The sequence below is a fragment of the Ranitomeya imitator genome, chromosome 1 (genome assembly GCF_032444005.1).
Source record: "Ranitomeya imitator isolate aRanImi1 chromosome 1, aRanImi1.pri, whole genome shotgun sequence".
Classification (NCBI taxonomy): domain Eukaryota; kingdom Metazoa; phylum Chordata; class Amphibia; order Anura; family Dendrobatidae; genus Ranitomeya; species Ranitomeya imitator.
The window spans coordinates 955107410-955127783 of NC_091282.1; positions in this window are offsets into that span (position 1 = coordinate 955107410).

Genomic DNA, 20374 nt, shown 5'->3' on the forward strand with positions numbered 1-20374 from the left:
TGAACCCAAACTGTAAAGTTCTGGGTTTGTACCGGACACCTAGTGTCCGTTACCGAACCACGAACACGGACTTCTTACTGTATGTCTATGTTACTGTTCAGGTTCAGCAGACTAATAAAGTTTATTGGAAGGCTGCTGCAGAGCCAATTAGCAAGTTTTAAGGCTGTGGGCACTTCTGGCCCCATCACTGCTTTGTGAAGTATTGGGCAGGCACAGCATGAGACCTGATCTGATGTTGTGGCATAAATAATGGAAAAATGATATGCAGCCCCCATATTTTTATAACCAGTGAAGGAAAAGCAAACAGCTGTGAGAAGGTCTTATTATGCTGGGAAGAGAACAATATCCATGCATTTTCCCAGCCTATTATTATCAGCCAACAGCTGTCTGCTTTGCCTTTGCTGGTGATTGAAAATGGGGGGACCCACAAAACAATTACTCCAAATGCCACTAGGACCATCCGGAGAGTCAAAACTAAGGGCCAGAATTGGTGCATCTAATGGATGCGCCATTTCTGTGATGGCTCAGGGCTGGTCTTATTAGCCTGGGAATGGGCCAATATCCATGGTCTTCCCCAGCCTATTAATATCAGCCCACAGCTGTCTGCTTAGCCTTTGCTGGGTGCTAAAAATAGGGGGTCATTTTTTAGGGTTCATCGAAATAAAAATGGAGGTCCTATGATGATCCCTGTCTTCTTTGGCAAGTCTATGGAGCCCCATTTAGAGAAGGCAGGTACACAGATTGGTCGCTGTAAACTGAGGTGACATCAGTAAAGTAGCACAGTGGCTGGTTCTCACCAGGGCAGCGCGAATGCTGGACTGATGAGCCGTGACATCACCTCTCATCATCAAACCAGCACTTATGGAGATTTGTGGAGTTTAAGGTCTGAACAGACATCTGTCTGAGATGGTTTAGTGAGTCCTATTCTTTCTGGACCTCATCTACAAAGTGTACCGCTGTATGGCTAACAAAGAAAGGGAGTGGAGGAGCCCGTCCAGTAACAGAAGTGTAAAAATGCTGCGCAATTTCTCACTGCAGCAAAACAAAATGACTTCTCATCCCTCATATCATACCTGTCTCACTACACTAAACAGCTATTCAGTACTCTCAATTCTCTCCTGCGTCCATCAGCTCCACCACCCTCTTCTCTCATCTTAGCTGAAGACTTTGCCTCACCATCTGTGTACTTGACACAATAACGTCCCACCTCATTCCAAACTTTACCACAGTCTTCATCACAAGCCTAATACACCTCTTCATCCTGTCACTAACAACAGGTGTCTTTCCTCCTGATTGAAGCATACTTTGATCACACCCATCCTCAAAAAGCCCACCCTTGACACATCCGCTGTGTATAGCTATTGCCCCATATCATTTCTCCCCTATGCCTCCAAACTACTGGAACAACATGTCAATTTTGAACTCTCCTCCCATCTCTTCACTTGCTCCCTCTTTTACCACTTACAATCTGGCTTCAGACCGCACCATTCCACTGAAACTGCCTTGAATAAAGTCACCAATGACGTACTGACCACCAAATGAAAGTGATGCGTGTTTGTCCTCCTCCTTCTCCTGGGCCTGGCTTCTGCCTTTGACACAGTGGACCATTCACTTTTACTACAGCCTTTTTTATCTGTTGACAATACAGACTTGGCCCTTTGTTGGATCTCCTTGTACCTAACAGACAGGACATTCAGTGTCTCCCACTCACACACCACCTCCTCATCTTGTCCCCTATGTGTTTGTGTCCACCAATGTTCAGTGGTAGGACTGGGCACTATGCTTCAGGAGCACGCAAGCTCCCTCCTTCTTAAAGGGGCCACCCACATCAACCTAAGGTATTCCCAGTCAACAGCTGGGCAACACCTTCTACTGTATATAAGAGATGAATGAGGAGAAAGAGGGAGTTTCATGGTTAAAAAAGGTATAATTTTATTAAATACAAGTAATATAAGTACTACAAAATACAAAAGATAATAGTAAAGAGAACAAAGATGGAAAAAAGGACCACCAATGCCATTCAACCACCTAAACTCCTGTATTGTAAAAGGACAGGATGCAGCTCAATTCAGACAAGGAATATCAATAGATAATAAGTCTTAGTGTGTGAAACATTGTTTAGAGCAGCGCTTACCAATATAAATAGGGAGCTGAAAGCACTGGGCTGGATCCTATGAACCCGTCTATTTAAGGCTTCACAGGTGCCTGAGCTATGTTGTTAGTTTGCCTTGCATTCTTGCTAGTTGTCAGGTTCATGAAGACGCAAAAGAGCATAGTAGAACAAAAAACACTCAGTTTCAAAAAAATCACAGTAATCCGCAAGTGCCAGTAAAAAGATGTAAAAAAACAGGGTATTTGGTTGATACGTTTTTTGCAAAAAATGTATACTAAGCTGCTCCACCAAACGTCAAGGTATACCCATATCAGAGCAGTCCTAACTGATGTATGCAATCCCTATCTGATGTATTTAAAAACCTGATCATCTGTATATTACCTGTGTGAACAGGGTTCAGAGAGGAAAAGTCCATGTGGACATGCTGAGTGGAACAGCTTTTGTGCAGATAGCCCAAGAGGAGTGGTGGGTAACTCCCTAGTCTTGTAGACACAAGAGAACAATTATGGAAGCAGGAACACTTGGGCTACTTGCACAGTGAACAAGTCTGTATGAACATGCTCACACACCACCAAGAAACTTGAAGACACAAAAGAGCATAGTAGAAAACAAGTCTGTTTTTTTACATCTTTTTACTAGCACTTGCAGATTACTGTGATTTTTTGAAACTGAGTGTTTTTGGTTCTACTATGCTCTTTTGTGTCTTCAAGTTTCTTGGTGGTGTGTGAGCATGTTCCTACAGACTTGTTCACTGTGCATGTAGCCTATGTGTTCCTGTTTCCATAATTGTTCTCTTGTGTCTACAAGACTAGGGAGTTACTCACCACTCCTCTTGGGCTATCTGCACAAAAGCTGTTCAACTCAGCATGTCCACATGGACTTTTCCTCTCTGAACCCTGTTTGCACAGGTAATATACAGATGATCAGGTATTTAAATACATCAGGTATTTTTTTGGAAGTGCATTTGGACAGCAAGGTGGATTGCTGTTAAGGGAACTAGAGAAAAAAAATCTATAAATCTTCAGCAGAGCGAGTGTGAGTGAGCTGAGTGTGATCTGAGCATAAGTGTGAACGGCGGTAAGTGTGACTTGTGATTCAGTGACTTTGGAGTCAGGGAGTTTCCAAGGGAGGAAGTACTGAATTGCTGTCTGTTTTTTTTTTTTTTTTATTAATACTTTGTATTTATTTTTTATTTTTTTTTATTTAACTTTTCTGTCTGGTGCAATCCCCATTAGGAAATGTGCTCCACTTTTGTTAATGCCATTCAGTGCACATCTTGCCACATGTATGCAGTCCTTGAGCAGCCGATCGAGGGTGCATACTGCTGTGCGAGATGTGAGCATGTTGTGCACTTGGAAAACCAGATTCTGAATCTAAATGTGCAGCTGGCAACACTGAGATCCATAGACAATATGGAGAGGAGTCTTCTGCTCACGGAGCAGACGCTCAATGGGACAGATGAGGGGGGGGATGGTGGGATGGAGCTGCAGGACGATAAAGTAGCAAGCTGGGTGACAGTTAGAAGGCCGGATAGAGGGAAGAGTGCCAGGGAGGCTAGTCCTGATCTGGAATACACCAATAAGTTTGCTAAGTTGGCAGATGAGGGGGGTGCCAGTACAGGGGTAGCACTGCTGCAGCCAGGCATGTCCTCTGAAAGCTGGATGAGTGACTGCTCCAGTAAGGAGGGAAATAAGAGAGCAGGGCAGGCCAGACAGGTGCTGGTAGTGGGGGACTCAATTATTAGGGGAACAGATAGGGCAATCTGTCACAAAGACAGGGATCGTCGAATGGTGTGCTGCCTTCCTGGCGCTCGTGTCCGACACATCGCTGATCGGGTGGACAGATTACTGGGAGGGGCTGGTGAGGACCCAGCGGTCATGGTGCACATTGGCACAAATGACAAAGTTAGAGGTAGGTGGAAAATCCTTAAAGATGATTTCAAGGAATTAGGCTGCAAGCTGAAAGCAAGGACCTCCAACGTGGTGTTTTCCGAAATACTGCCTGTACCACGTGCCACGCCAGAGAGGCAACGGGAGATTAGGGAGGTTAATAAGTGGCTCAAGAATTGGTGTAGGAAGGAGGGGTTTGGGTTCCTGCAGAACTGGGCCGACTTCTCAGTTGGCTACAGGCTCTACGCTAGGGACGGGCTGCACCTCAATGGGGAGGGTGCAGCTGTGTTGGGGGAGAAAATGGCTAGAAGGTTGGAGGAGTGTTTAAACTAGGAATTGGGGGGGAGGGTATTCATTTTATAGGAGGGGAAGATAGGGCAGATAGAGACCTGGGTACAAATAAGGAAGTTGGGGGTGGCGGTGGCATGGGGGGTGGGGTTAGAACAGTTAATAATTTAAGAAAGAATAGAGGTGCAGAGAGATACATAAAATGTATATATACTAATGCCAGAAGCCTCGCCAACAAAATGGACGAATTAGAACTAATGTTGTTGGAGCATAATTATGACATGGTGGGGATATCTGAAACGTGGTTGGATGAGAGCCATGACTGGGCTGTTAACTTGCAGGGCTATAGCCTGTTCAGAAATGACCGTACAGATAAGCGAGGGGGTGGGGTGTGTCTATATGTAAAATCGTCCTTAAAACCCATCCTGCGTGATAATATAGGTGAATTTAATGAAAATGTAGAATCCCTGTGGGTGGAGATAAGGGGAGGGGGAAAAATAATAAATTACTGATAGGGGTTTATTATAAATCTCCAAAAATAATGGAAGCAATGGAGAATATCATCGTAAAGCAAATAGATGAAGCTGCGACTCAAGGAGAAGTCATTATTATGGGGGACTTCAACTACCCTGAAATAGATTGGGGAACAGAAACCTGCAGTTCCAGCAAAGGTAATCGGTTTTTGACAACTATGAGAGACAATTACCATTCACAACTGGTTCAGGACCCAACAAGAAGGGGGGCACTGCTAGACCTAATATTAACCAACAGGCCAGACTGCATATCAAATATAAGGGTTGGGGGTCACTTGGGTAATAGTTAGTGTTGAGCATTCCGATACCGCAAGTATCGGGTATCGGCCGATATTTGCGGTATCGGAATTCCGATACTGAATTCCGATACTTCCCGCGTATCGGATACCGGAATCGGAAGTTCCCAGAATTCAAATTGAACGCAGCAGCCAATGAGGAATGAATGAAAGTGTGGGCACATCCTGTTTAGCATGGTGGGCATGTAAGTACTGGCAAGGCTTGGATTGGCTGCTGAAATGATGTCACTCTGCACTATAAAAAAGCGCTGCCGCCATTTTGCGCTCACTCTGCTGTGATTTCAGTTAGGGACAGGACGCTGTGTTCTAACTGAGGGCCAGTTGAGCTAGCTAATTGCTTTATTTTCCTTTCCAAAGGCTAATTTAGCAAAACGCTGTGTGTTCTTCACTGTTCACCTTGCTCTTGCCTTGCAGCGCTGTTTTAACAGCGTTCTGCAAGGTCTCTGTGTGTGTGTGTGTGTGTGTGCAGCTCACTCTGTAGTCTGTGTGCAGCCATATACCCGGTTGTATTCAGCTCAGGGGGGGTTCACACTGCCTCACACAGTTGTTCTTTTTTGCTCTTAGTGCAGCCTGCTGCACATTTTTTCTCAAATTTCCTATTAGTGTTTTTCCACCAGTCTCCAGCTCTATTGTGGAAAAACACTACATAGGATAACCTAGAGGGGGGTTTTTGGGCCTTGCAGCGCCGTTTACGGCTGTCTGCACGGTCTCCGTGTGAGCCCAGCTCGCCCTGTAGTCTGTGTGCAGCCATAGCCGGTTGGATTCAGCTCAGGGTTCGTTACTGGCTCATACCTTGAGAAAAATTTTCCTTTTTTTCAAATAGTGCAGCCTGTTTAAAATTTGAAAAAAAAAATTCCTATTAGTGTCTTTCCACTCGTATCCAGCTAAATAGTGGAAAAACACTATATAGGATAACCTAGAGGAGGGTTTTTTGGCCTTGCAGCGCCGTTTACGGCTGTCTGCACGGTCTCCGTGTGAGCCCAGCTCGCCCTGTAGTCTGTGTGCAGCCATAGCCGGTTGGATTCAGCTCAGGGTTCGTTACTGGCTCATACCTTGAGAAAAATTTTCCTTTTTTTCAAATAGTGCAGCCTGTTTAAAATTTGAAAAAAAAAAAAATTCCTATTAGTGTCTTTCCACCAGTCTCCAGCTCAATTGTGGAAAAACACTACATAGGATAACCTAGAGGTTTTTTTGGGGGCCTTGCAGCGCCGTTTACGGCTGTCTGCACGGTCTCTGTGTGAGCGCAGCTCGCCCTGTAGTCTGTGTGCAGCCATAGCCGGTTGGATTCAGCTCAGGGTGCGTTACTGCCTCATACCTTGAAAAACAATTTCCTTTTTTTCAAATAGTGCAGCCAGTTTAAAATTTGAAAAAAAAAATTCCTATTAGTGTCTTTCCACTTGTATCCAGCTAAATAGTGGAAAAACACTATATAGGATAACCTAGAGGAGGGTTTCTTGGCCTTGCAGCGCCGTTTACGGCTGTCTGCACGGTCTCCGTGTGATTTAAACTAGCTCTGTAGCCCGATCTGCACCAAAAAAAAGGATAAGTTCACCAAACACAACTTACACTTGTGTAGGCCACATTTGAAAAATAATAAAGTTTAGTCCACAATTTACAACATTAGTGTTTCTTACACCTGTTAGGAGGAGCATTACAGGAATAAGCACACTAAGGCCTTAGTACTTTTCTGCTTATCTTTATCTGTCAACCAAGATGAAGAGGGCAGGGAGTAAGGCACGTGGGCGTGGGCGCGGAGCAGGGAGAGGAGCAGGGAGAGGACGTGGTGATTCTGTGCCTGCTGCGGGCGCCGGTGACTCGTCGTCACTCAGTTTCAGCAGGGAACAGTCCTTCATGCGCAGCTTTGTCGGAGAGCGCCGTGCACCGCTGCTGCGTGAAGACCAAATTGAAGCCGTTGTCGGGTGGATGGCAGCTAACGCCTCGGCATCGACTTCAGTTAGTGCCACATCCTCTCAGGCACAGAGCACTGGAGAGCAGCCATCTGTCTCTTCACCACCTGCCAAATTGGCCAGGCAGTCAGAGAGCCCAGGACAGGAGCCGTCTCTACTTCTGTTCTCTGAATCTCTTGGCTTGGAAACAGGGGGCCAGCCAAGCAGCATTGGAGAAATGGAAGAAGAGGCAGTGTGCAGTGATGCCCAACACCTTTTTCTCTCTGACTCTGAAGAGGCAGGTGGGCCAGTGCCTCCGGTGACCACAGCGCAGTACGCATCTGATGATGAAACTCAGGTGCCGCTTTCTCGTGCGTACTGTGCTGCTGAGACTACCCAGGAGGAGCAGTTGGTGGCAGAGGGTAGTGGAGATGATGAGGTCCTTGACCCATCGTGGCGTGAGGAACAGGAAGGTGGTGGGAGCAGCTCAGAGGAAGAGCTTCCTCTTACGGGCCAAAGAGGGAGAGGGAGGGGGAAGACTGCGGAGCCTGTAGCCTCCACTTTGGCACCCGTTAGGAGCCTGTCTCTTTCCAAAGCCAAAAAGGGCGCTCCCAAGACTTGCAGTGCCTGGTCCTTTTTTGACACAGTTGCAGATGACATTTGTTTTGTCAAATGCAAGCTGTGTCATCATAAAGTAAAAAGAGGGAAAAATGTCAGCAACCTCAATACCACAAATATGTGGAAACATGTGCGGACCAGGCACGCGGTGGAGTTACAGAAACACACTGAAGATGTAGGCCAACCAACAGCGGCAGCTACCACCTCTTCAGCTCGTGTTGCCTCTTCCTCCAGCTCACGCACAGCTGGTTTGGCTTCCTCCCAGAGACCTTGTGTAATTCCACCCACAGCACCACCTTCCCAGTCATCCTCACACTCCCAGTCTACTCTACAGCCATCGGTAGTACAGGCATGGGAGAAAAGGCGGGCATTCTCGGCCAACCACCCCCGAGCACAGGCTCTGAATGCAGGCATTGCCAAACTGTTGTCCCTGGAAATGCTCTCGTTCAGGCTGGTGGAGACTGACAGCTTCCGTGACTTGATGGCATTGGCAGTCCCACAGTACAAGGTGCCCAGCCGCTTTTACTTCAGCAGGCAGGCTGTCCCTGCCCTGCACAGGCATGTTGAGGCAAACATAAAACATGCGCTACTGAACGCCGTCAGTAGCAAGGTCCACCTCACCACCGATGCGTGGACCAGTCAGCATGGACAGGGGCGATATGTTTCCCTCACTGCCCATTGGGTTAATGTTGTTGAGCCAGGTACAGATCGTGCGAGTGGCGCAGGACGTGTCCTGCCCACTCCAAGGATTGCAGGAATCCAGTCTGTACGCATCGACTCCTCCTCTTACACCAGTTCCTCTGATTCCTCTCTGCAGGATCCGTCACAGTCCACCCCCACATGGACCCGTGAACGTTTACCTATGACCGACATGAGCACAGCCGTGGCCAAACGTCAGCAGGCCGTCTTGAAACTAGTTTCATTGGGGCATCGAAGCCACACAGCGCAGGAGCTCTGGAATGCCATAAAGCAGGAGAGCGATGTGTGGTTACTGCCAGCGAATCTCCAGCCAGGCATGGTAGTGTGTGACAATGGCCGAAATCTGGTGGCAGCTTTGGCCCTTGGCAACCTCACTCACATCCCATGTCTGGCACATGTGCTCAATTTGGTTGTGCAGAGTTTTCTGAGGGACTATCCGGATCTTGATGCCCTGCTGCACAAGGTCCGCCTAGAGTGTGCTCACTTGCGGCGTTCCAGCTTGGCCAGATCCCGCATTGCTGCTCTGCAGCGCCGATTCCGCCTTCCGGAACACCGCATCATATGTGACCTACCTACCCGGTGGAATTCCACGTTACATATGTTGGAGCGGTTGTGTGAGCAGCAGCAAGCAGTTATGGAGTACCAGCTGCATCAGGCGCAAAGAAGTCGCAGTCAGCGCCGATCAGACTTCACAACCACAGAGTGGGCCACTATGAAGGACGTCTGCCAGGTTTTGCGTCCTTTTGATTATTCCACGCGGATGGCAAGTGCAGATGATGCACTAGTCAGCATGACTGTCCCCCTTATCTGCCTGCTTCAGCAAACTTTGCAAGGGTTAAGGGATGATGTGGTGGAAGAGGTGGAGGATGAGGAGTCACCTTTTCCATCAGCTTCTGGAGAGTCAGCGCCACGTGGTTCCTCACAAAGGGGTACGCAGGGGCCAATTTGTGAGGAGGATGAGGAGGAGTCAATGGAGGAGGAAGAGCTCCGTCCAGAGGAGGGAGCGACACAATTGTCCAGTGGTCAGTGTGTACAGCGAGGGTGGGGTGATGACGAGCGGGCAGAGATCATGTCTCAAGCAGGGGACAGCGTTTCTGGGCCGGTTGGCACTCTGCAGCACATGGTGGATTTCATGCTGCAGTGCCTGAGAAACGACCGCCGCATCGACCACATTCTCAACATGCCTGATTATTGGGTGTTCACCCTCCTCGATCCTCGCTACCGGGACAACGTCCAAAACCTCATCCCTGCGTTGACCCGGGAGCGTAAATTGCGGGAGTACCACGACACACTGGTGAATTCCATCATCTTCTCCTGTCCAACTGAGAGGAGTGCTGCTAGTGCTTTACAAAGCAGCTCAGTGCGTCGAGGCAGTGGGGGAGGCTCTGCCCAAAGAGGGAGCAGAAGCAGTGCCTCTGCCCAAGGCAAGCCCAGTATGGCACAACTCTGGCACACTTTTGTGTGCCCGCCCCAAATGTCTACACCATCACCGGCGGCTCCAGTCAGCAGGAGGCAACGGTTCCGTCAGATGGTGACAGACTACATGGCTTGCCCTCTTACTGTACTCCCAGACGGCTCTTCCCCGTTCAAGTTTTGGGTCTCTAAGCTGGATACATGGCCAGAGCTAAGCCAGTATGCATTGGAGGTGCTGGCTTGCCCTGCGGCTAGTGTCTTATCGGAACGTGTCTTTAGTGCCGCAGGTGGTGTACTAACAGACCGTCGCATGCGACTATCCTCCGATAACGTTGACCGGCTTACTTTCCTGAAAATGAACCAGGCCTGGATCTCGCAGGAATTTGCCACTCCTCTGCCTGATTAAGTAATTGGGTGTCATCCAGGTCTCCTGCTGTGTTCATCTTTCTACCACCTGAACTGCTATTCCTGGGCTCCAACACCGCCAGTTGCGGCTCAGAAGTGCAGGCTGCACAGTAAAAACATACGACCCAGTGTTATTGGGTTTCAGTAACGTCAGCTGATCCCCAGCTGTGTAGCCGGCAATGTGTCCTGCGACCGCCACGCTGGCACAACAACCTAAATGTAAGGGAACCTGTCCCCCCCCCCCGTCGTTTGTTACTGAAAGAGCCATCTTGTGCAGCAGTAATGCTGCACAAGGAAAAGGTAGCTCTTTTTTTTTAGCTCTTTGCACACGCAGAACTTAACACTTATAAAATGTGTTCACTGATACCGTTATACCGTCCCGGAGCTGGGACTTTCCTTCGTAATGTGACGCAGCACAGCCGTCATTCCTACCCCCTTGGTGCCATGCGCTGCCTCCTCAGCGTTGTTTTAAGCTGTCACGGAGCCTGCGCTGTTCTGTTATCCCTTGGGCATGCCCTATTTGCGCTGCCTGTCTTCTGACATAATTTGGTGTCAGGCTGGCTGCGCCTGTGCGGCCGCGGTGCCCGAGATCCCGCCTCGCAGTGTCTTCTGATTGAGTCACACTGCGGGCCTGGGATCCATGGGCATGCGCAGTGCATATCTTCCCCTCGGGCTCTCGCTCATTTCCCTCCGCCTTCTTTAGACTGTGCGCCGTCAGCTGATCCCTAGCATGCCACGGCCGTGACACCGCACAGTCTGAAGAAGAGGGAAGGAGGGGAGTGAGAGTCGAGGTTATGCACTGTGCATGCCCATGGTTCCAAGGCCCGCAGTGGGATTACGTTAGATGAGACTGCGAGGTGGGATCTGGAGCAGCGTGGACGCACAGGCACTGACAGCCTGACACCAAATTATGTCAGAAGACAGGCAGCGCTAATTGGGCATGGCCAAGGGCTAACAGAACAGCGCAGGCTCCGTGGCAGCTTAAAACAACGCTGAGGAGGCAGCGCACGGCATCAAGGGGATAGGAATGACAGCTGTGCTGTGTCCCATTACGAAGGAAATTCGCACCTCCGGAACGGTTTAACGGTATAAAGGGACACATTTTTAGTGTTTACTTCGGTGTTTGCAAGGAGCATAATTAAAAGAGCAACCTTTTCCTTTTGCATCCTTAGTGCTGCACAACATGGCTCTTTCAGCTACAAACGTCTTGGGGGGGGGGGTTAAAGGTTTCCTTTCAACTTGCTCCAATCAGGCTTCGGCCTACACTCTGTTCCTCTGCTCCTCCTGCTGTCCCTGGGCTCTAACACCGCCAGTTGGTGCCTGGAAGTGCTGTGTGCACAGTCAACAGTCGCTCCTCTGTTATTGGGGTTCAGTAACGTCAGCTGATCCCCAGCTGTGTGTGCGGCAATACCTCCAATCTGCTCCTCCTGCTGTCCCTGGGCTCTAACACCGCCAGTTGGTGCCTGGAAGTGCTGTGTGCACAGTCAACAGTCGCTCCTCTGTTATTGGGGTTCAGTAACGTCAGCTGATCCCCAGCTGTGTGTGCGGCAATACCTCCAATCTGCTCCTCCTGCTGTCCCTGGGCTCTAACACCGCCAGTTGGTGCCTGGAAGTGCTGTGTGCACAGTCAACAGTCGCTCCTCTGTTATTGGGGTTCAGTAACGTCAGCTGATCCCACCCCCCCAGGTGTTTCTATGTATAACAGCCACCTAGTACAGCAGTACTGCTGCATTTGTACAAGGTGGCTGACTTTTTCTCCTTGCCCACGTGGAACTCAACACGTACAAAATGTGTCTCATTGAGACCATTCCACTGTCCCTGAGGTGTGACTTTCCTTTGTAATGATACGCAGCACCCCCCTTGGTAGCGTTTCCCGTCTTTTGTCATCATGGTTAGCTGGCTGCGCCTGTGCATCCGCCCTGCTAGAAACAACGCCCCTCGTTGTCATATTTATTTTGTCAGCGAGGGTGTGGTTTATGGGCACGAGCAGTGCATATGTTCGCCTGTCTTAACTCATCTCCTTCCGCCTTCTTCAGACTGTGCGGCCTCCTGGCCGTGGTAGGCGATAAGGGATCAGCTGAGGCCGCCCAGTCTGGAGCAGGTGTAAGGACATGTGTAAGCGGCAAACCTATTTACTGCACAAGGCCACGAATCCCAGCCACGCAGTGTGATTTTTTGAAAACACACTGTGGGTCTGGGATTCATGTCCATCGCTAACCGCAACGGCCGACATGAAATGAGGTCAGAAGACAGGAAGCGCTCACAGCGCATGGCCAAGGGATCACAATAGCGCAGACTCCTGTACAGCAAATAACAACGCTCAGGAATCTGCGCCCAGTACCTAGGTGCAAATTTTGACACCTGTGCTGCGTCTCGTTAAAAAGACAAGTCACGCCTCCACAACTGTTTGACAGTATAATGGGGTAAATAGTGTACGTGTTTTAGTCAGCGTGTGCAAGGAGCAAAACAAATAGAGCAACCTTTTACTTGTGCAGCATTAATGCTGCACAAGGTGTGGCTCTTGTACCTTGCAACACCTGAGGGGGGGGTTAAAGGTAACCTTTGAAATTGGTTCAACTAGGCTTCGGCCTACACTCTGCTCCTCTACTCCTCCTGCTGACCCTGGGCTCAAACACCGCTAGTTTTTGCCCGGAAATGCTAGCTGCACAGAGAAAAACACCAGCCAATGTGTTAGTGGGGTTCAGCACCGCCTGCTGTTCCCCCGCTGTGTAGCCGGCATCGTGTCCAGCACAAGCCACGCTGGCACAACCGACCAAAAGCTGCCACCAGTGCAGGCTTCGGCCTACACTTTGCTCCTCTCCTCCTCCTCCTGCTGACCCTGGGCTCTAACACCGCTAGTTTTTGCCCGGACATGCAATCTGCACAGAGAAAAACACCAGTCAATGTGTCAGTGGGGTTCAGCAACGCCAGCTGTTCCCCTGCTGTGTAGCTTGCAACGTGACCTGCAAACGCCACGCAGGCACATGAACTGAAATTGAAGGGAGCCTGCCCCCCACCCACAGGTGTTTCTATGTATATCAGCCACCTTGTACAGCAGTACTGCTGCATTTGTACAAGGTGGCTGACTTTTTCTCCTTGCCCACGTGGAACTCAACACGTACAAAATGTGTCTCATTAGAGACCATTACAATGTCCCTGAGGTGTGACTTTCCTTTGTAATGACACGCAGCACCACCCTTGTTAGCGCTGCCCGTCTTTTGACATCATTGGTTAGCTGGCTGCGCCTGTGCATCTCCCCTGCTCGAAACAACGGCCCTCGGTGTCTTATTTTTTTGGACAGCGAGGGTGTGATTGATGGGCATGTGCAGTGCATATGTTTGCCTGTGTTCACTCATCTCCTTCCGCCTTCTTCAGACTGGGTGTCCTCATGGCCGCGGCAGGCGATAAGGGATCAGATGAGGCCGCCCAGTCTGAAGCAGGTGTAAGGACATGTGTGAGCGGCAAACATATTTAGTGCACCAGGGCACGAATCCCAGCACCGCAGTGTGATTTTTTAAAAACACACTGTGGGTCTGGGATTCATGTCCATCGCTAACCGCAACGGCCGACATGAAATGAGGTCAGAAGACAGGAAGCGCTCACAGCGCATGGCCAAGGGATCACAATAGCGCAGACTCCTGTACAGCAAATAACAACGCTCAGGAATCTGCGCCCAGTACCTAGGTGCAAATTTTGACACCTGTGCTGCATCTCCTTAAAAAGACAAGTCACGCCTCCACTACTGTTTGACAGTATAATGGGGTAAATAGTGTACGTGTTTTAGTCAGCGTGTGCAAGGAGCAAAACAAATAGAGCAACCTTTTACTTGTGCAGCATTAATGCTGCACAAGGTGTGGCTCTTGTACCTTGCAACACCTGAGGGGGGGGTTAAAGGTAACCTTTGAAATTGGTTCAACTAGGCTTCGGCCTACACTCTGCTCCTCTACTCCTCCTGCTGACCCTGGGCTCAAACACCGCTAGTTTTTGCCCGGAAATGCTAGCTGCACAGAGAAAAACACCAGCCAATGTGTTAGTGGGGTTCAGCACCGCCTGCTGTTCCCCCGCTGTGTAGCCGGCATCGTGTCCAGCACAAGCCACGCTGGCACAACCGACCAAAAGCTGCCACCAGTGCAGGCTTCGGCCTACACTTTGCTCCTCTCCTCCTCCTCCTGCTGACCCTGGGCTCTAACACCGCTAGTTTTTGCCCGGACATGCAATCTGCACAGAGAAAAACACCAGTCAATGTGTCAGTGGGGTTCAGCAACGCCAGCTGTTCCCCTGCTGTGTAGCTTGCAACGTGACCTGCAAACGCCACGCAGGCACATGAACTGAAATTGAAGGGAGCCTGCCCCCCACCCCCCCAGGTGTTTCTATGTATAACAGCCACCTTGTACAGCAGTACTGCTGCATTTGTACAAGGTGGCTGACTTTTTCTCCTTGCCCACGTGGAACTCAACACGTACAAAATGTGTCTCATTAGAGACCATTACAATGTCCCTGAGGTGTGACTTTCCTTTGTAATGACACGCAGCACCACCCTTGTTAGCGCTGCCCGTCTTTTGACATCATTGGTTAGCTGGCTGCGCCTGTGCATCTCCCCTGCTCGAAACAACGGCCCTCGGTGTCTTATTTTTTTGGACAGCGAGGGTGTGATTGATGGGCATGTGCAGTGCATATGTTTGCCTGTGTTCACTCATCTCCTTCCGCCTTCTTCAGACTGGGTGTCCTCATGGCCGCGGCAGGCGATAAGGGATCAGATGAGGCCGCCCAGTCTGAAGCAGGTGTAAGGACATGTGTGAGCGGCAAACATATTTAGTGCACCAGGGCACGAATCCCAGCACCGCAGTGTGATTTTTTAAAAACACACTGTGGGTCTGGGATTCATGTCCATCGCTAACCGCAACGGCCGACATGAAATGAGGTCAGAAGACAGGAAGCGCTCACAGCGCATGGCCAAGGGATCACAATAGCGCAGACTCCTGTACAGCAAATAACAACGCTCAGGAATCTGCGCCCAGTACCTAGGTGCAAATTTTGACACCTGTGCTGCATCTCCTTAAAAAGACAAGTCACGCCTCCACTACTGTTTGACAGTATAATGGGGTAAATAGTGTACGTGTTTTAGTCAGCGTGTGCAAGGAGCAAAACAAATAGAGCAACCTTTTACTTGTGCAGCATTAATGCTGCACAAGGTGTGGCTCTTGTACCTTGCAACACCTGAGGGGGGGGGTTAAAGGTAACCTTTGAAATTGGTTCAACTAGGCTTCGGCCTACACTCTGCTCCTCTACTCCTCCTGCTGACCCTGGGCTCAAACACCGCTAGTTTTTGCCCGGAAATGCTAGCTGCACAGAGAAAAACACCAGCCAATGTGTTAGTGGGGTTCAGCACCGCCTGCTGTTCCCCCGCTGTGTAGCCGGCATCGTGTCCAGCACAAGCCACGCTGGCACAACCGACCAAAAGCTGCCACCAGTGCAGGCTTCGGCCTACACTTTGCTCCTCTCCTCCTCCTCCTGCTGACCCTGGGCTCTAACACCGCTAGTTTTTGCCCGGACATGCAATCTGCACAGAGAAAAACACCAGTCAATGTGTCAGTGGGGTTCAGCAACGCCAGCTGTTCCCCTGCTGTGTAGCTTGCAACGTGACCTGCAAACGCCACGCAGGCACATGAACTGAAATTGAAGGGAGCCTGCCCCCCACCCCCCCAGGTGTTTCTATGTATAACAGCCACCTTGTACAGCAGTACTGCTGCATTTGTACAAGGTGGCTGACTTTTTCTCCTTGCCCACGTGGAACTCAACACGTACAAAATGTGTCTCATTAGAGACCATTACAATGTCCCTGAGGTGTGACTTTCCTTTGTAATGACACGCAGCACCACCCTTGTTAGCGCTGCCCGTCTTTTGACATCATTGGTTAGCTGGCTGCGCCTGTGCATCTCCCCTGCTCGAAACAACGGCCCTCGGTGTCTTATTTTTTTGGACAGCGAGGGTGTGATTGATGGGCATGTGCAGTGCATATGTTTGCCTGTGTTCACTCATCTCCTTCCGCCTTCTTCAGACTGGGTGTCCTCATGGCCGCGGCAGGCGATAAGGGATCAGATGAGGCCGCCCAGTCTGAAGCAGGTGTAAGGACATGTGTGAGCGGCAAACATATTTAGTGCACCAGGGCACGAATCCCAGCACCGCAGTGTGATTTTTTAAAAACACACTGTGGGTCTGGGATTCATGTCCATCGCTAACCGCAACGGCCGACATGAAATGAGGTCAGAAGACAGGAAGCGCTCACAGCGCATGGCCAAGGGATCACAATAGCGCAGACTCCTGTACAGCAAATAACAACGCTCAGGAATCTGCGCCCAGTACCTAGGTGCAAATTTTGACACCTGTGCTGCGTCTCGTTAAAAAGACAAGTCACGCCTCCACAACTGTTTGACAGTATAATGGGGTAAATAGTGTACGTGTTTTAGTCAGCGTGTGCAAGGAGCAAAACAAATAGAGCAACCTTTTACTTGTGCAGCATTAATGCTGCACAAGGTGTGGCTCTTGTACCTTGCAACACCTGAGGGGGGGGTTAAAGGTAACCTTTGAAATTGGTTCAACTAGGCTTCGGCCTACACTCTGCTCCTCTACTCCTCCTGCTGACCCTGGGCTCAAACACCGCTAGTTTTTGCCCGGAAATGCTAGCTGCACAGAGAAAAACACCAGCCAATGTGTTAGTGGGGTTCAGCACCGCCAGCTGTTCCCCTGCTGTGTAGTCGGCAACGTGTCCAGCACAAGCCACGCTGGCACAACAGAACAAAAGCTGCCACCAGTGCAGGCTTCGGCCTACACTTTGCTCCTCTCCTCCTCCTGCTGACCCTGGGCTCAAACAACGCCAGTTTCTGCCCGGACATGCTAGCTGCACAGAGAAAAACACCAGCCAATGTGTTAGTGGGGTTCTGCACCGCCTGCTGTTCCCCCGCTGTGTAGCCGGCATCGTGTCCAGCACAAGCCACGCTGGCACAACCGACCAAAAGCTGCCACCAGTGCAGGCTTCGGCCTACACTTTGCTCCTCTCCTCCTCCTCCTGCTGACCCTGGGCTCTAACACCGCTAGTTTTTGCCCGGACATGCAATCTGCACAGAGAAAAACACCAGTCAATGTGTCAGTGGGGTTCAGCAACGCCAGCTGTTCCCCTGCTGTGTAGCTTGCAACGTGACCTGCAAACGCCACGCAGGCACATGAACTGAAATTGAAGGGAGCCTGCCCCCCACCCCCCCAGGTGTTTCTATGTATAACAGCCACCTTGTACAGCAGTACTGCTGCATTTGTACAAGGTGGCTGACTTTTTCTCCTTGCACACGTGGAACTCAACAAGTACAAAATGTGTCTCATTACAGACCATTACAATGTCCCTGAGGTGTGACTTTCCTTTTTAATGACACGCAGCACCCCCATTGTTAGCGCTGCCCGTCTCCTGACATCATTGGTTGGCTGGCTGTGCCTGTGCGTCCCCCTGCCCGACACAACGCCCCCCGTTGTCTCATATATTTTGACTGCGAGGGTGTGATTGATGGGCACGAGCAGTGCATATGTTCCCCTGTTTTCACTCCCCTCCTTCCGCCTTCTTCTGACTGTGCGGCCTCATGGCCGCGGCATGCGATAAGGGATCAGCTGAGGCCGCCCAGTCTGAAGCAGGTGTAAGGACATGTGTGAGCGGCGAACATATTTACTGCACAAGGCCACGAATCCCAGCACCGCAGTGTGACTTTAGGAAAAGCCACTGTGGGTCTGGGATTTATGGCCATCGTTAACCGCACCGGCCAACATGAAATGAGGTCATGAGACGGCCTGCACTAACAGGGTATTGCCAAGGGATAACACAAGAGCGCAGTTTCCTGTACTGCAAATAACAACGGTAAGGAATCTGCGCACAGCACCTAGGTGTAAATTTGTACACCTGTGCTGCGTCTCCTTAAAAAGACTAGTAGTCACGCCTCCACTACTGTTTGACAGTATAATGGGCTAAATAGTGTACGTGTTTAATTCAGCGTGTGCAAGGAGCAAAATTAAATAGAGCAACCTTTGACTTGTGCATCATTAATGCTGTTCAAGGTGTGGCTCTTGTACCTTGCAACACCTGAGGGGGGGGTTAAAGGTAACCTTTGAAATTGGTTCAACTAGGCTTCGGCCTACACTCTGCTCCTCTACTCCTCCTGCTGACCCTGGGCTCAAACACCGCTAGTTTTTGCCCGGAAATGCTAGCTGCACAGAGAAAAACACCAGCCAATGTGTTAGTGGGGTTCAGCACCGCCAGCTGTTCCCCTGCTGTGTAGTCGGCAACGTGTCCAGCACAAGCCACGCTGGCACAACAGAACAAAAGCTGCCACCAGTGCAGGCTTCGGCCTACACTTTGCTCCTCTCCTCCTCCTGCTGACCCTGGGCTCAAACAACGCCAGTTTCTGCCCGGACATGCTAGCTGCACAGAGAAAAACACCAGCCAATGTGTTAGTGGGGTTCAGCACCGCCTGCTGTTCCCCCGCTGTGTAGCCGGCATCGTGTCCAGCACAAGCCACGCTGGCACAACCGACCAAAAGCTGCCACCAGTGCAGGCTTCGGCCTACACTTTGCTCCTCTCCTCCTCCTCCTGCTGACCCTGGGCTCTAACACCGCTAGTTTTTGCCCGGACATGCAATCTGCACAGAGAAAAACACCAGTCAATGTGTCAGTGGGGTTCAGCAACGCCAGCTGTTCCCCTGCTGTGTAGCTTGCAACGTGACCTGCAAACGCCACGCAGGCACATGAACTGAAATTGAAGGGAGCCTGCCCCCCACCCCCCCAGGTGTTTCTATGTATAACAGCCACCTTGTACAGCAGTACTGCTGCATTTGTACAAGGTGGCTGACTTTTTCTCCTTGCACACGTGGAACTCAACAAGTACAAAATGTGTCTCATTACAGACCATTACAATGTCCCTGAGGTGTGACTTTCCTTTTTAATGACACGCAGCACCCCCATTGTTAGCGCTGCCCGTCTCCTGACATCATTGGTTGGCTGGCTGTGCCTGTGCGTCCCCCCTGCCCGACACAACGCCCCCCGTTGTCTCATATATTTTGACTGCGAGGGTGTGATTGATGGGCACGAGCAGTGCATATGTTCCCCTGTTTTCACTCCCCTCCTTCCGCCTTCTTCTGACTGTGCGGCCTCATGGCCGCGGCATGCGATAAGGGATCAGCTGAGGCCGCCCAGTCTGAAGCAGGTGTAAGGACATGTGTGAGCGGCGAACATATTTACTGCACAAGGCCACGAATCCCAGCACCGCAGTGTGACTTTAGGAAAAGCCACTGTGGGTCTGGGATTTATGGCCATCGTTAACCGCACCGGCCAACATGAAATGAGGTCATGAGACGGCCTGCACTAACAGGGTATTGCCAAGGGATAACACAAGAGCGCAGTTTCCTGTACTGCAAATAACAACGGTAAGGAATCTGCGCACAGCACCTAGGTGTAAATTTGTACACCTGTGCTGCGTCTCCTTAAAAAGACTAGTAGTCACGCCTCCACTACTGTTTGACAGTATAATGGGCTAAATAGTGTACGTGTTTAATTCAGCGTGTGCAAGGAGCAAAATTAAATAGAGCAACCTTTGACTTGTGCATCATTAATGCTGTTCAAGGTGTGGCTCTTGTACCTTGCAACACCTGAGGGGGGGGTTAAAGGTAACCTTTGAAATTGGTTCAACTAGGCTTCGGCCTACACTCTGCTCCTCTACTCCTCCTGCTGACCCTGGGCTCAAACACCGCTAGTTTTTGCCCGGAAATGCTAGCTGCACAGAGAAAAACACCAGCCAATGTGTTAGTGGGGTTCAGCACCGCCAGCTGTTCCCCTGCTGTGTAGTCGGCAACGTGTCCAGCACAAGCCACGCTGGCACAACAGAACAAAAGCTGCCACCAGTGCAGGCTTCGGCCTACACTTTGCTCCTCTCCTCCTCCTGCTGACCCTGGGCTCAAACAACGCCAGTTTCTGCCCGGACATGCTAGCTGCACAGAGAAAAACACCAGCCAATGTGTTAGTGGGGTTCAGCACCGCCTGCTGTTCCCCCGCTGTGTAGCCGGCATCGTGTCCAGCACAAGCCACGCTGGCACAACCGACCAAAAGCTGCCACCAGTGCAGGCTTCGGCCTACACTTTGCTCCTCTCCTCCTCCTCCTGCTGACCCTGGGCTCTAACACCGCTAGTTTTTGCCCGGACATGCA